The sequence below is a fragment of the Triturus cristatus genome, chromosome 7, assembly GCF_964204655.1.
Source record: "Triturus cristatus chromosome 7, aTriCri1.1, whole genome shotgun sequence".
NCBI lineage: Eukaryota > Metazoa > Chordata > Amphibia > Caudata > Salamandridae > Triturus > Triturus cristatus.
The window spans coordinates 145,814,903-145,832,067 of NC_140590.1; the positions used below are offsets into that span (position 1 = coordinate 145,814,903).

The following is a 17,165-nucleotide window of genomic DNA, read 5'->3' on the forward strand; positions in this document are numbered from 1 at the left end:
TCCTAGCTTTTGCTGTTTCTATGTTTTCTGCATTCTGCAGCACACATAGAAAGAAATGTTCAGGAAGGTGTCCCTTGCTGCACATTAACAATAATTCCCGGCAACGCAGACCCCATTGCGCCAGGGGGCAAGGTGGCCTGGGTTGGCTTTAGACAGCTGAATATAGGGCCAGAGCTAGGCGGCATGCAGTTGTGTGCCATATTATTGTACATTCAGCTCATTCCCTGTGTTTTCAGAATGTCGGAGCGCAGCGTTACCAATTGTGGCTTAACACCGCTCTCCGACATTCTGTGTGTAAATATGCCCCCTAATTTCTAACAAGGTCCCTGTCTTTCAGGTCCTTTTTCATCGCTGCTTTCTTTCTTTACCATTGTTTTTTCTACTTCCTCCTTCTTACCCCTTTTGTGTTTTTCTCTCTCTTGCTCTGTCAAAGTTTGACAATCTCTAAAGATTAGTGCTTGGTGGGCACCACCTGCAACCACAGGCTCGTATTAAGCACTGATACTACTGAATAAACTAAATATATATGATATTTTGGAAACTATAATTATTTTTAATTATCTAGCAGGCTTACCTGCACCCCCAAGAGCCCCTTCCAATCAATGGGCCTGTTCATCTGGATCAGAAAGCCTTAAGGTTATTAGCTTACGGACGAAGTTACAATTGACATCTTAACTGCCTTATTTATAGTGCAGAAGCTACATATATGAAATGACACAGATCATAAAATACCCCTCTAGGTATTTAAAAGCAGCCTATTTCCCAGTAACTAAGAAGCTGATTTTCTGCAATGCTGCAAGGGAAGGTCATTCCTAGATTCATTTTCAATTTTTTAGTTTTTTGTACACATTCTCATGCCGATTTATCCGCACAGTAATTGCTTTTTTGGATAGGTTTACGTACTGAACTGGGCTACTCCAATTTGCATTCAGCTCGTTATTTTGTCAGTTTTTCTACCACTTTATTTCCATTCAATTAAACCTTGAATTACCTAGAACATTATTTACATAACATCTCTGTGACGTTTTTATGTCAACTTATATAAGCGTCAATAGAAGCTCTCATGCATTTCCAGTATTTTTAGCAGAGGTATTGCATTGTACTGACGTGCTAGGAAATGTCAGTACCACCACCCCACAAATCAGTGAAACAACTGTAGTGTCTTGTGAGTTAGACTGACAGGACCCCTTTGGTCCCTGACGGACTCCGCAGAGTAATGACGCAAGTATTTGGGTGCGGTTAATAAAATGTATGCACAGAACGTCCAGTTAACGGTTATCTTCTGAGGATAAAGACGTGTAGTACAGAGCGGAATGTGTTGTAATCATTCACATGCTCCAGAGCTGGGGAGGATGCTACAACTGGCGATGAGGATGGGATACGGAATCCGAATAACGAAGAGTGTTCTCCCAGAGAGCTTGCTGAGGTCCAGGAAACTGCTGGTGCGTGCCACATTCGCCTCAGTCGAAGTGAAGATTGACATTGGTGTATGTCAAAGCGCCACTCCAGCCAGTGCAAAGTTTTCAAAGGAGACGAAGGCCCTACAAAGAATTTTCTTTATCATCAGCAAGAAACCTGCTGGTAAGGTCGTGAAAGAGGTACTGCAGCACAGCACAATGCAGAGCAATAATCCATATGGAACAATAACGCTTAAGGCAGCAACAACCAGGTACAGAGAAGTTCTAAAGGCAGCGACAGTCATATGCAAGGAAGCTCCAGAAGAGAAAATAGTTAAATACAGATTGTATTATTGTGCTTAGCAGAAGCTGAGTAAAGTGAGTCATCTGACCTCAGAAGCGAGCCAAGTGAAAGCACAGGAGTTGTGCATACAGAGCCTTTGGTACTTGAAACAAATAAAGCAGAAGGCCCCAGGTGCGTTTCGCACAACTCAATGGTATTCAAGAATTTGAAAGGCTCCAATTGCTACAGGAAAAGATGACATATGACAATCAGAATACCTGTGACAACCCTGAAGCAAGCACAGCACAAGCTTACAGATGGTATGAATGGTGCAGATCCTAGTGGGCAGCAGACGGTGCTGGACAGGTCCCCATTCTCAACATTAGTGAGGTTCGCAACTGGTTAAGACGCCGCCGCATTCCTGAAGCTACTGATACCATGCGATACAGCCAAGAAGCAGAATATTGCCACCAGACTGACATCCTAGATTAAAACTTTTGGCAGCAAGACTCTTAACAGGCACACAACGTTATGATCACATTTCCCCTTCACTCAGAGCCCTCAACTGGCTCCCTATCGAAGCAAGGATTCAACTGAAAATTGCATGTATAACACACACAACTCTATGCACTTCTGATCCAATAAACTTGCTGAATAGGATCAAGTTATCAGGGGGCTGAAGAATCTCTAGAATTGCTAAATTCCTCATACTAGAACCAACCAGATTAAAAAAAGGAGACTTTTTGTCGATTATGCTCCAGAATCATGAAACTCCTTTCCACCCTCATGAAGATCAATTACTTCATTCAGGCTGTTCAAGAGTAAAGTCTTACTACCAGAAAACCATATAGCATGAAAGAAATCATCTGAGATAGGTATTCACCAGATTCAATACAATATACTATTGTTTTTGCCTGCACTTCAAAACAATACATTGCAACTCTGGTGAAACTGTCATTTACTCTATGCAATATTGCAAGAAACCAGGACCTGTTTGCAATGTCCCCCCACTTTTTGCCCCCATTTTGACTACTAGATGTTGTTTTTCTAACTCTGATTGTGCCCTGCGCTCTGCTAACCAGACCCAGGGCATGTGAACTGCTTAAATGTACATGGCAATTAGGTATAATTACTATTGGTACTGACAACCTACCTGTAAGCCCCTAGTATATGGGTGAACATGTAGGTTTAGCAGCCCAATAAATGTAATGTACTTAGGTGTCCACTACTGTGGTGCCTGATGTCATTTTAAAATCCAGTCCTGCCTTGATGGCTGCTTTTAAAGGTAAATTATGTGCAAATTTGACTTTTGAATTGAAGGTATTTCCAAAGTCTAAAACTACCATATTTTACATATGCCACCCCTAAGATCTCCCCTAGGTTTCTCAAGGGGTATGGTGCCTTGTAACTAAACAAGGACATTATAAAATATGTTTTATAAGCCCTGGTGAGGGGGAAACTGCCAATTTAGCTTTCCCCCACTGTAGAAAACTAGCTCCCTAATTTAACATGAGAATAGTTAATTTAAGAATAAATATTGACAGGAATGAGCTACAAATGTCATTCGAAGACTCAAAATGATAGTTATGATAACGCCGGCAAATGGCCACTGTAAGCTTTATAGTAACTATTATGGAAAAGAGAAGTTATAGAACGTATTTGTCAGCCAAAAAAGCAGCCTTCCAGCTGCTCTCTCCTCATTGGTCAGCCTCTGCCAGGCTGACCTAAGCTATCTTAATGAGATGTGAAGTGGCCTGCTAGAGAGACAAAGGATTTCCTGTGGGTGAAGAACTACAGCTGCAGAAGGAAAAGGCAGGTTAGGGGTGGAGTGGCCAAACTGGACTTCAAAGAGAGACTGATGATTTAGCACAGGACAGGCTCACCCCCACATCCTGCACCCCAAGCCACACAGGAACCCCTGTAATTAGAATAGTGAAGGTCATGGAAGGGAAGTGTTAGAGAACCTTAGCCACTCCAGTGGGTTGGTTTAGCTAGATCTAACCCTCCAGGAGAGAGTTTCTCCATTTTGGATTTTTGAAAAATTGTGCTTTCTGGGGCAAGAATATGTCAGACTTTGGAGGAAATGGTCATACATGACGGTGGCACTCTGCATCCCATTGGTCAGTGGTCCCCTCTGCTTGATGACCAGGAACACTAACTAAATATAGGACAATTGCCAAGCAACTCAGATCTACTGCCTAAAACAACAAGTAGAAGAAAGACTGCCCTCTTGGAACCCCAATCTGCACCCAGTGGACTGCACTCTGAAGGACTTTACCTGCTGCACAATCTGGTACTACAGCCCAAAGGACTATCCCGGCTTCACAAGGATTAAGGAGTGGATTCCCTGAAAGCTACAGGTTAACAGAGCCCACCGGCGGCATCTCTGCCAAGATGTCTCCTTCTTGGAGTGCGTACAGTGGACTTTTAAGGATTTGACCAGGTGCATTGTGGGAATTGTAGTCCCAACACCCCAAGGGCCATCTCAGAGCTTCCTGACAAGAGGATTGGTGATTTGGACACTTTTAACTGACAAGAGGAACTTCAAGAAGAATTTCCAGAAGTTTGGAGACGTTTAGAGCAACTTTTGTAAAAAAAAATCCTCTATAAGTTGATTAGGTACATTTTGAGAGTTGTAGACCCCAAGAGGCATACCATAGCATCTGAACCCTAGGCTGGTGTGTGGACCATTTTCCTGTATCAAGAAACTCTCCTGGAAGTAAGAGTAAAAGTATTACATCGTGGGTGGCCTGAACTCTGGATTTTGTCCCGGACCAGCAAGACCTTTCTCAATCCCTTGAGCGGTATTTCCTTCAAATTGCTAGTTTTACTTTTAATCTTTAATGGTTAGTATCTCTTGTACCCTACATTGATTTTGTATCATTTTGGTGTCATTTTAATCTTAAAAATACAACCTTCTCTTTAAAAATATGTGTTGGATTTTAATTGCGTGTTATGTTTTACTTATTTAATGTATTGTTGTTTTTGAATGCTTTACAACCCAGATTCCTGAGTTAAGTCTGACTGCTTGCTGTCAGCTACCAAGGGGTTGAGCAAGGGAATATTTTATTGATTACATGACTTAAATTATCATTGTATTTGTGGTCTTATTACTAGTGGTAGGTCCCTACTACTACTAATAAACCACTTTCCAACATTTGGGGTTCAGTAGTGAGGATACGTAATACTGTTTGAATTACACCATACAGTAAATTGAGTTAAGATCTTTAAAAATCTTTTAAATTGATGTAGAAAAACATTTTTGCTTTTTGAGTTTTTGAAATTTGGCCTAAACATGTTTAATTCATCTTTTTGATTTTTCTATTTTTTTTCTATTTCTGATTTGTATGGTTTTTGTTACCCGAAACTAGGGATACCATTAAGCTAGATCTGGCTAACCTGAACAAACTGACCATGGCAGAGCTTAGGCTTCAGTGTAGGTGCAGGGGGCTACCTAATGGCAACAAGATCAGGAAGGCAGAGTTGATTAGGTCTGTTACGGCCTGGGCACAGGCAACTCCAGAGAGTCAAGGGGTGGGTGAGGCACCAACAACCTCCTAGAGGAGGGAGATGAGGATAACATGTCCAGTACTTCCTATACTAGGTTCGTACATCCAGTTAGGAGAGATGGCGAGGCACATGCCCACCAGAACCAGAGTTGTCCTTTGAGGAGAGACAGCTGCAGGCTCGGTTAGCTTCCATAGCTCTGGAATGAGAAGAAGTTGGCCCTAGCTGAGAAGAAGTGGGCAAGGAAGGAAGAGAGAAAAAATTGTGGCAGAGACAATAAAGAAGATGCTGCAGTGCCCAGGTGTGGCCAGTTTGCTCTCAAGCTTCCCTAAGGAATAGTTCCCATGTATGTAGGGGGGGCGACATTGAAACATGTCTGACTGCATTTGAAGTGGTCTTTGGGATGAGATGGGTCCACTCTAAATATTGGGATTCACTCCTGTGGGAGTTGATCCCAGTAGCTGTTAGGGTTAGGCTCCTAACTCTAGAGGGGGATGAGGAAAAATCCTACCCACACACGAGGAGATGTCTAGTGAGGAAATTTGGTCTTACACCAGAGCAGTAAGCAGTAAGGGCGAGGTTTAGGGACACCCAGAAAGTAAACACGCAGTCCTGGGCGGACTTTGTAGATATCTCAGGGAAGGCACTAGAGTGCGGGATTCAAGGGAACCAGGTGAGTACTTATGAGGGGTTGTACAACCTAATTCTTAAGGAGCACATCCTGACTCATTGTGTACAAGAGAAGTTGCACCAGTATCTAGTGGACTCTAAGCTGTCTGGGCCCAGGGAACTGAAGGATACAGCTGAGAACCCGGTTTGCAATCAGCACCAGGGTGAAGGCTCCAGAAAGTGAAGTTAGGCCCACAAAAGTCAAAAGAGGGAGGTGGTAAGCCCACCACAGGGACTCTCTTAGCACCCCAGAATTCTAGGAAGGAGAAGAGTAGACCCCCATCCCCACTCTAATAAAGCAGGGCACGGGGACCCAGGGCTGAAAAAAGGACTTGGACAACAGGGTGTGATTTGACTTTCAGCAGTCAGGCCACTTCGAGGGGTGAAACCCAGTGGCAGCTCCTCCGCTATGGCGGAGGAGCGCCGCCTCACTGTTTTTAAGCAGTGTAAAGGAAAGGAAATATAAAATGATAATAACTTTGGGTTATTATCATTTTATGTTTTCTTTGTGGATAGGCGGGCTGTTATGCTCACGGAGCAGGGCAGGAGTGGTTTGCCCACTCCTAAGTGCACAATGACTGGTTGCTCGACCCTCTTGGGATGCCCAAACCAGTCATGCACACTTTCCCCGTTCTCCATGCAGGCTGCATTACAGCCTGTGTGGAGAACAAGCACAGGCCCCCATTCCCTGGTTGAGTGTCAAAACCAATCACAACGCATGTTGTTGTGATTAGTCAGGGGAGCCTGGGTGCTTACCAATCACAACGCTGCATTGCAGTGGTGTGATTTGTCAGGAGAGCTTGGCTGTTCTTCCTGTCGCACGTGGAGAGCAGGAGAAAGGAGCAGGGACGCGGGACCCGGCAGCAAGGCAAGCGATTAATTTTCCTTTCCATTGCGCAACTCTGCACCCCCCACTGTGCTTCCTCCCCCTGCGCCCGCTTCACCACCCACGAGTCATGCCGGCCACCACTGCTGAAACCACCTATTCCAATAAGGTAGTTAGCAATGGGCTGTCCAGTGTAACCCTAGAGGAGTACTCCTAAGATGAGGAGATCCTCTTAGCATTTTGTTGGGAGACATGTCAAGATGGTAAGCTGGTTATCCCTAAGGGTGGGATTAGACACTTCCACTCCATTCAGGTGAATGAAATCCCTGCCATTGGCCTGTAAGACACATGTGCCAGTCACAATATAGTGAGTGACATGTTAGTGTCCTCAGACACGTATGTGCCAGGAGAGACAAGAAGGGTAGCCCGGAGTGAGGTCCCAACTAAACCTGTAGCCATGGTGCCCATAGAATCGGAGGGTACCCTTAGCTGGAAAAAGGTAGTAGTCTGTCCAGACTTCCCCTTAGATTATCTCCTGGGCAATGACCTCCCAGAGGTTGGTCTGATTCCAAGTGGGGCATTCTGCCAGGGCGCCTCCCAATCCAAAGTTCCTGGGGAGCCGGTCTGGACAGTTAGGATTCGGGGTCCAAAAGGAAAGAGAAAAAGAAGAGGAAAGGTAAGGTACACCACTCTTAAAGAAAGTTCCAGTGAGCCAAGGGTCTTCTGTCCCAGTTAGGGAGAAACCCAAAGTGGTCACTGGTGAGGCTTCACCTGACTATAAGGAAGTGCTGAACAGTCTGGCAGCTGTTCGGTAGCAGGGTCCCGTACCTGCCCTGGCAAAAAGGAGAGTGGAAAAAAAGGTGTCTGCCAAAGGATGTGTTAGCCCCCCCCCCCTCTTACCAGCAAGAGAGGTTCCAGGAACCCACAGTTGCCCATAAGGCAGCTCAGTCACCTATCAGTATAGAATGTAGGGTGTGGTTTTGGATTCTAACACCTGTCAGTATTCTCTGCTGGGTGGTGATCTTCATGGTAGCAGCATGCTTGACATGGAAGGCAGACCCCATTGAAAAAAAGTAAGTTAGACCCTCTGACCCTGTTGGTCATGGTGGGGTTGCTCCAGTGTTGGTTAACCTCTGTGGGTAAGCCAGGTTTTGCCCTAGCAAGATTAGGCATAGAGAGGTGGGCACCTCACTACCCAAACTAAAAAGGGAGGAAGAAAATGAAACAGCTGTGATGAGATTTTAGTTTAAAATGGGTCCTGTTACTGTAGAGATGGGTCCACTTCCCAGAGGATGTGACCTTGGCAGGAGGACGTAAGGCAGAGTGAGTAGGTCCTGCAATGTTACCACCTGGTTTCTTTACTTTTTTCCTCACCTAACGGACCAGGGAAACTCTCCCAGTGTTGGGCTGAGTCTCCTGGGCTGTTGCTAGGAGTGGGGGGGGGGGGGGGTTGTTTGAGAAACTAGGATCTGTTTGCAGTGTCCCTCCACTTTTTGCCCCCATTCTGACTACTAGATTTTACAGTAATCAGGCATAATTACAATTGCTACTGACAACCTACCTTTGAGTCCGTAGTATGTGATAGGGCATGTAGGTGTAGAGGCCGAGTAGATTTAATGCACTTAAGTGTGCACTACCGTGGTGCCTGCTGTCATTTTAAAAGACAGCCGTGCCTTGTAGGCTGCTTATAATGGTAAATTATATGAAAATTCGACTTTGGAATTAAAGGTACTTCCAAAGTCTCATTCTACCTTAGATTTGCATATGTCACCCTTTAGGTCTCCCCTAGGTGCCCCAATGCCTTGTAACTATAAGCAGGGACAATCTAAAAGATGTTACATAAGCCCTGGTGAGGGAAAAACTGCCAATTTCATTTTTCCCCATTGTAGAAAACTAGCTCTATACGCTAACATGGGAGTATTTTATTTATGTATAAATATTGACAGGAGCAACTAGAAATGTCATTCAAAGACTCAAAATGATAGTTATGATAACTTTAACAACTAGATTTATAATAACAATTACAGAAAAGATGTTGCAGAACTTTATTCTCTATCAGCCAATATCCAGCCGCCCTCATCTCACTGGCCAGCCTCTGCCAGGCAAAGCCAACTTGTCTTAATGAGGTGTGAAGGGGCCTGCTAGAGAGACAAAAGATTAACTGTGGAGGGAGAACTGCAGCTCCAGAAGAAGAAGGCAGGATGGGGGTGGAGTGGCCAAAATTGTTTTCAAAGGGAGACTTACAATTTTGGGCAGCGCAGGCTCACCCTCACATCCTGCATCCCCAGCCACACAGGAGACCCTGTAATTAGATTAGTGAAGGGGCCGGAAGGGGAGTGTTAGAGAATCATAGCCACACCAGTGGGTTGGCTTATCCAGATGTAATCCTCCAGGAGAGAGTTTCTCCATTTTTGATTTTGGAGGAAGTGGTCATACCTGAGGGTGGCACCCTGCATTCCATTGGTCAGGGGTGTCCCCATGCTTGAGTCCCAGGAACACTGAATAAATATGGGAGAGTTGACAAGCAACTCAAATCTACTGCCTGAAGCAACACAGAGAAGGATGACTGCCCTCCTAGAACCCTGATCTACACCCAAAGGACTCCCCTCTGAAGGCCTGCAACTGCTGTACAATATGGTAACACAGCTCTAAGTACTTTGCCTGACTTCACAAAGATTAAGGAGTGGCTCCCGGAAAATATACAGGGTAACAGAGCCCAGTAGCATCATCTCCACCAAGAGGCCCCCATCCTGGAGCACGTCCAGTGGTCTTTTTTTAGGATTTGGCCAGGTGCATTGTGGGAATTGTAGTCAACATTCTAAGGGAGATTATAGACTCTTGGATTGGTGTTTTTGACATTTTAAACCCACAAGAGTCACTTCAGGCATATGTTCCAAACGTTTGGAGAATGTTTGGAGCAACGATTGTAAAATGCTTAATAGGTTGATCAGGTGCATTGTGGGAGTTGTAGTCCCAGACCCCAAGAGGCAAACCAGAGTATCTGATCCCTTGGCGACTGCAATGGACCAATTTCCACTACTGGTAGTAAGTGTAAAAGTGCTACATCATGGGGGGGGCCTGAACTTTGGACTTTGTCGTGGTCCATTGTGACCTTTGTTAACCCTTTGAGTGATATTTGCTTCTAAGCACTAGTTTTACTTTTAATCTTTAAAAAATCATATATCTGGTTACCTACATTGGATTTTTGTCATTTTGGTGTCCTTTTAGTCATAAACATATATCCTATTTTTATGAATTGGCATTAGATTTGTATTGTGTGTTGTGTCTTACGTATTTAATGTATTGCTGTTTTTAAATGCTTTACACACCTGGCCTTAAGTTAAGCCTTTGTAAACAAGGGAGGGACAAGGAGCCGAATTTATGAGGTCCTGCTCACAGGCTCCCAAGGGAGATCAGTGTGAATGGGATGAGCAGTTCCTTGGTGGGCCAAGGGAAAGGGGCAGGCAGGTCTTTCTTCGTAATGCCCTCACACACCCCAAGGGATGTAATGCTTCATCATTTGGGCATTTGCCCCTCGTCAGACCGGCGCTGCAATGTCTGACGGGCTCCCGAAACCGGGGCTCTTTGTCGGGGTTCTTTTGAAGAAGCTGTTAGGTGCGTGTGGGTGTGGGGGCTGGGTAGTGCACGTGTTGTTGAGTGAGTTAAAATAGGTGCGGAGCAGTCCTACTTGGATCAAGTTTTATTATGAGGTAGCTCCAACCTAGTTTAAAAGCAGTGTGGTTGCCCCTGTATTGGAATAATGTTCCTAAAGGGCTGGTGTGGTATAGATGGTCAACATGTTTCATGGCTAAGCTGCCCCTAAGGGGTCAATTGGCACTTCGTCAGGACCTTTAGACTAATTGTAGTGAGTGCACTACTGTCTGGCCGAATGAAGTCTATGTGCCAGAAGGGTAGGGTGTATACTAGTAGTCTGGTACTGGGGTATACTGTAGACCTGTGGGAAAGGTGGAGAGAAAAAACAAACAAAAGGGGAGGGGGGCAAGGGGACAGACAACCTAAGATTAAAACGAATTAACATAGTAACATAGGAATTTGTAGAATTAAAAGAAGCCGAAGTCTTCGTTAAGAACAACTTTATTGTTCAAACCAACATGGAGGCTCCAACAGCGGAGCCGGCAGAACATGTGGCGCGTTGCGTGGTCAGCTGTCAACTGTCAAAACAAACGGCAGCTGATCACGTCAAGGCACGGACGTCACAACTGATACGGCGTATCAGTTGGGACACATTGCAAAGGGGACAACGGTGTCCACGCAAGGACAAAGGTAAAACACAACACATCCCCTTCCCTATGGAAAAGAGGGAAGGAAGAAACACATTAGGTGAGTGATGAGGTTCATTCACATACAAAGTCTTTAAGTCTAGCTGGGGGACCCAGGAGTCTGCCTGTTCTGCTTGTGGTTGCTAGTGGTGCATTGTCCAGACTTGGTGTCTTGGGTAACTTTCGTCTGACCACGTCTCCCATGGGACTAGGCACCGGAATCAGATTAGGTGGACTCGACACTGCTGGGTCGGCACTAGTCATTCCTTCCTTAGGCACCTCACTCTCTGAATCGTAGTCTATGGTTTGCCTGCACCCGTGAGGGTTCGCTGGTTCAAAGCAGGGATAGTCTGATCCGATTGGTGTTTCATTAGTATGTTTGACTGCAGATAATTTTGAAAAATGCCACACCTTTCCGTCACTCAGGAGTGCTGAGTTGCAATACACTTTCTGGACTTGGTACGGCGGGGTATACCTTTCTTGCCCTTTTGTGATGTGTCCATTTTTCTTCACCTTTACATAGCCCCCTTCATTGAGTACTACTGCTTTACTACCATGGGTTTTGTCATAGTATGCCTTCGCCCTTGCTTGTGACTCGGCAAGTTTATCTTGTACCAACTTAGCTGACCAGTCAACCTTTCTTGCCGCCGTGATCCAACCCACATTGTCCTTCGACAATGGTGTCCTTCCTCGCATCAGTTCAAATGGACTGTGTCCTGTGGACTCGCACGGGGTGATCCTGTACGCCCATACAGTCTTCATTGTTTCATTCTTCCATGGCAATCCGTTGCTCTTGGCTATTTGTATTATGCCTTTGATGACTCTATTGAAACGTTCTACTGCACCGTTCCCCACCGGGTGGTACACTGATGTGGTCTTGTGGCAGATGTTGTGCCTTTTCACGTATTCTTGGAATATATCAGACGTGAATTGTGTTCCGTTGTCACTCACCACAACCTTGGGTAAACCTTCGCGGCAGAAGATGCTATCCATGAACTTCACAATGTTCACTGCTTCAGGATTTTGAGTGAACAGCACTTCTGGCCACTTGGAGAAATGATCAATCATGACACATACATACCATTTTCCGTGTTCTTCAGTGATAGGACCCATTACGTCTATGCCTATCCTCTCCCAAGGCATGTTTGGGCTTGTCAGGGGATGGAGAGGTGGTCTAAATGTGACTTGCGTCTTGTCTGCTGACATGCAAAGCGCACATTCTCTCACTGTTCGTTCAACCTCCAATCCGACACCAGGCCACCAGTACAGATTTTTTACTCTCTCTTTGGTTTTGCTGATGCCTAAATGGCCCTCATGACATACATCAAGTAGTTTGCTCCTAAGCCTGAAAGGAGGAATGAACTTCCCTCCCCTGAGAAGGAATCCATCTTCAAGTGACAGCTCGTTTTTAACCTCCCAGTAAGCTTGAAGTTGGTCATTGAGTTCTCTTTTGTTGCACCAGCCGTCTCTCATGAATGACATTACCTGTCTAATATTTCCATCTTTTTCTTGTTCCTTGAACCATTCGTCTCTGGATATGTTACTAATCTGCTCCAGGACCGCAGCTATGGCATTTTCCTCCACGTCTGTGGGTGTCTCTTGGTTTTGGTGCACTACAGGCATTCTACTGAGAAAGTCAGCGACCACATTTTTTACTCCAGGCACGTATTCGATCTCATAAATATAATCAAATAACCACTGTCAAAACAAACGGCAACTGATCACGTCAAGGCACGGACGTCACAACTGATACGGCGTATCAGTTGGGACACATTGCAAAGGGGACAACGGTGTCCACGCAGGGACAAAGGTAAAACACAACAGAATTAAAGGTGGTACTTCATTCTATAGTTACTAGTCACAAAAGCGGGCGAGTTGTGACAGACAAATAGATGTGAGGAAACTCGACGAAACGTTGCAAATCAGGTGAAGTATCAACAGTTGGCAAGGTTGTCTCTTATACAGTCACTGTAAGTACAAGTGCTACGACAATTGCATTAAAGACACCCAGTATTTGTAACACACGGTAGTTTAGAATCAAGGGATAAGCGTCGGTGAGCCTTGGTGGTGGTGATTCTAAAGGGGCTACGTAAAGGGTGTGCTAGAAGTGGCATAAATAATGGTGTAATAATCACGGAAGCATTGGCGACCTAATCTAATAAAAACAGGGGGGTTACGTCAAAGTTAGCAACATGGAAGGCGTGAGGTGAAAGTGGGCGCGGAAAAGTGTAAGAGAAGCCGCGGGGGTGAGACACGATGTCCGGATCGGGGAACCGATTCCGACAACTGTGAGGGAGAGCCCTAGGTCACGGAGCGATGTGGGCGTGTTGTTCATGGGTACGCGACCCAGATCGGGAGGCCGGTTCCGAAGGCTGTAAGGGTGGGCCATAGGTTGCGGAACAGTGTGGGCGTGGGGTTCACGGGTACGCAGCCCTCAACCGAAATGGCGTGAAAATGTCCGGATCCAGTGCGGCCGAGGCAGTGAGGGGACATCGGTAAGGAGGTACTGGGGTGAAACAGATCGTGCCGCAAGTGGGCGTGGGGTGGTCATGCACGGAAGGTGCGAGATAACAACACGATGGACTCGTTCATTCTCAGGTGAAAAATTGCACTCACCCCTAGTAAACCAGTAAAGGCTGGCGGGGATAGACCAGAGCACGTCGTTGCTCCGATCGCTGTGAAAACAGAACAGACACATCGGCAAAGCAATGAGAACCTGTAAATCAGATCCAACAATGTCACAAGGTTACGTCTTACCGGCAAACCTGGAGGAGTTGAAGTATACTCACGGGAGTAGGCGGGCAACTAGCGAGAGTCCTACCCTTGCTCAGGGCCCCGTGGTGAATGCTTCCGGTGAGCAGCTTTAAGTAGTAGTGTATGATGCGTGCAGGGAACGTGGTGGCCATTTTGGATTGGGATGAATGACAAACTTTATTGAGAGAGCAAAGAGGGGTCCCAGTGACTAAATGGAGATCGTGAAGGTGTTGATCTAAGCGGATGGTTGTAATGAGAGTAGAGAGCGAATAATAAAACTAAAAGTCGGGAGATGTGGTGAAAGGTACTAAACCACTCGGTGGAGCGGTGGAAAGATGTAATTCGAGCAGCCAATATAATGCTCTTCACGGCTGAGAGGTCGAGGCGGGTTTATTTGAAAAAATATATATTGCCTAGAGGGTGAACATGATACACCAGGATGAATTAGTAAGGAGAAAGCCACCAGGCATGGTGGGTGATTAGAAGAGATACGGTAGGTCTAGAAGGTGTATGCAGGGTTCTAGATGAAATGTAAGTGGCCATACCTGACATAGGCTGTTAAAGTCTCATAAGAGCAGCTAGGGTCATTGTTACCAAGGTGGTAATGGGCAGAATGGAGAGAGAAAGAGCGATATTATCGGTTCAATTCAGCCCAGGGTATATCATCGTTGAGCCCCCTAGTATGACCTCCTAGTTTGAAGACCCAACATTGTTCTTTCCTGAATAGGGCTTCCTTAGTGATGGTGGGGAAGGCTTCTAGGATTGTCCACTCTAGATTGTTGGGAGTGTGATTGTGTTCTACATAGTGTGAGCACATTTTGGTGTTGTTTTTTTTGCAACGTAAATTGCTCCTGTATTCGGTAAATCTTGTCTTAACTTAACGCGTGGTCATCCCTATGTATTGGCGGTGACAAGGGCACGTGATGAGATAGATGCAGTTGTGTGTATTGCAGTTAGTATGTTTTTTCTGGCTCCAGGTCCAGTTTGGAGTGAGTTGAATAGTTTTTGTTGTTTGTGTAAGTGGGCAGACTATACATTGGCCGCAAGGGTAGTGTCCGGTGACCGGTGGCAAATTCCATAGTGTGGTGGAAGCTGTAGGTGCTGATTTTTTTGGTCTGGTATTGATCAAAAGATCCTTGATGTTGGCTGTTCGTTTGAACGCAAACCTTGGTTTGTCAAGGGATAGGTCGCCTGCATCGAGTATTTTCCAGTGTTTGTTAATGACCAGTTTTAACATGTTTGACTCGGGGGTGAAGGTGGTTACACATGTTATAAGGTCTAGTACTGGTTTGGTCTGTGTTTCAAGAAGGCTTGACCTGTTGGTGTTGCGTGCTCGTTTTTGTGCATTGGTGATAATACGTGTGGGATACTTTCTCCTAGCCAAGTGGACACTGAGCTCTGATGCTTGTCTTTTATAGTCATCTACATTACTACAATTCCTACGTAAGCGTAAGAATTGTCCGTAGGGAAGGTTCTCCCTGAGGGCCTTAGGATGGAAGCTTTGGTACTGTAAAGGACAGTGGCTGTCGGTCGGTTTTTTGTAGGTGATCGTTTCTAGTCTGTCTGTTTTTTTGATGATCATCAGATCAAGAAAAGGAAGTTCGTGTTCAGAGCAATTTGCTGTGAAGTTGAGGTAAGGGTTAAGGTCGTTGCTCCATGTGAGGAAGTTCGGGATCACATCCGTATCGCCTTTCCAGAAGACCAGAATGTCATCGATATAACGTCTCCAAAGGAGGATGTTATCCGAGAAGGGATTGGTGTCCGTGAGCACATGTTTCGCCTCGAAGTCTGACATGTAGAGACATGCCAGACTCGGGGCGAAGGTGCTGCCCATCGAAGTGCCTTGTGTCTGGTGGAACAACTGGTCTTCAAACTGAAAAAAGTTTTCAGTGAGTGCGATGTGGGCACATTCCATGATGAAACTGATGGGGGTGGGCGAGTCCCAAACAATAATACGGAGTATTGTCTCGACTACCTCAAGAGTGATAAGTTGGGGAATGTTCGTATAGAGGGCCTCAAGGTCCAGTGTGAGGAGTACATCTGGTAGCGGGCCCTCTATATTGGTGGTTTCAATGAGTTTCAAGACATCTCTGGTGTCTTGGAGGAAGGTGGGGGTATTTCGGACCAGTGGGCGTAGGAAGTGATCACAAAATTTGGATAAAGGTTCCAGAATGGACCCTATGCCAGAAACGATGGGTCTCCCGGGTGGGGGGGGTGACCCCTTTATGAATTTTGGGTAGTGTATAGAAATAGGGTAATCTTGGATTGTGATTTATCAAGAAATCTGCTTTGTTTTTAGTAATCCACCCTTGGTTGAGAGCTGCTGTGATCATTGAACTTATTTTGGTCAGCAGGCGTGATGTAGGATCCAGGGTGAGTGGAGTGTAGTAGTTGACATTATGTAGCTGGCGTAGGCATTCCGTCCGGTAGTCTGTGCTAGCCATTATGACAATAGCGCCGCCTTTGTCTGCCTCCTTTATTGTTCTGGTGGAGTCATTGGATAATGTTTTGATGGCAGCTGTTTCAACGTTGCTGATGTTGGAAAAAGTAACTCGGGAACGCTTCTCTGTGATTTCTTTGAGGACGGTTTTTTCAAAGGTAAGTACTTCCGGTGGTACCATACTGGTCGTAGGTGTAAAAGTGGAGGGTTTTCATAGACCAGTGTCAGTAAGGGGTGAGTCCGGGCGATTGCCGAAGTAGGCCTTCAGGCGTATCTTCCTGAAGAGATTCTGTATTTCACAATTGGTGCGAAAGTGGTCCACTTTTGGGGTAGGAACAAACCCCAGGCCCCTCTAAAGGACGGCGGTTTCTGTGGTCGTCAGGGGTCGGTCCGAGAGGTTTACGATAAGTTTCTCTTCTCCTGGTGGCTCCGTAATTCCATATGTGGCGGTTGTTGTTGCCTCTGGTCCATCCATTAGACTTGTTTGGGTTGATTCTGCGCGCCTCTTCTTCTTCTGCCTCACCCTCTGCCCCAGCCTCTGCCTAAAAAAGGTTGTGGTTGGAAGGGGGCAAAGAGTGGTTGTGGTCCTTGTGGGTATTGCCATAAGGGCGGTCCTTGAAACGGGACTGGTCCTGGGAAAGGAACGGGTCCCTGGAATGGGGTGGGTCCTTGGTAAGGCGGTTGGCCGTAGCCATACATGGGGTTAGATGGTCTTCTATGTTGCTGGTTGTATTGGTAACTACCTTGCAATTCAGAGCTGGAGTTACTTCCTGAAGAGTAGGTTCTGCGACATGAGTTGGAACTGTCATCTGAGGAGTAGTCGTCTCCTGAAGGTACGTAGTCGTCCTTGAGATAAGGGTATATTTTCTCTTTGCTGAATTGCGCGATATCTTTTTGAAGTTTGGTTACTTTTTGCCGCATTAGATAATCTTTGTTGTCATTGACTTCTTTGGTAATTTCAGCCAGTTTGGCTTTGAAAGCGGCGTTGGCGATATTAGCCTTCAGTGCG

At 45.8% G+C, this 17,165-nt stretch overlaps 1 protein-coding gene across 1 annotated transcript in view; it reads left to right on the forward strand.

The window, feature by feature from the left end:
* LOC146809063 (B-cell receptor CD22-like) overlaps positions 1-17,165 on the forward strand; it is a 476,425-nt gene that overhangs the window by 432,814 nt on the left and 26,446 nt on the right. The gene's annotated exons all lie outside the window — the stretch shown is intronic.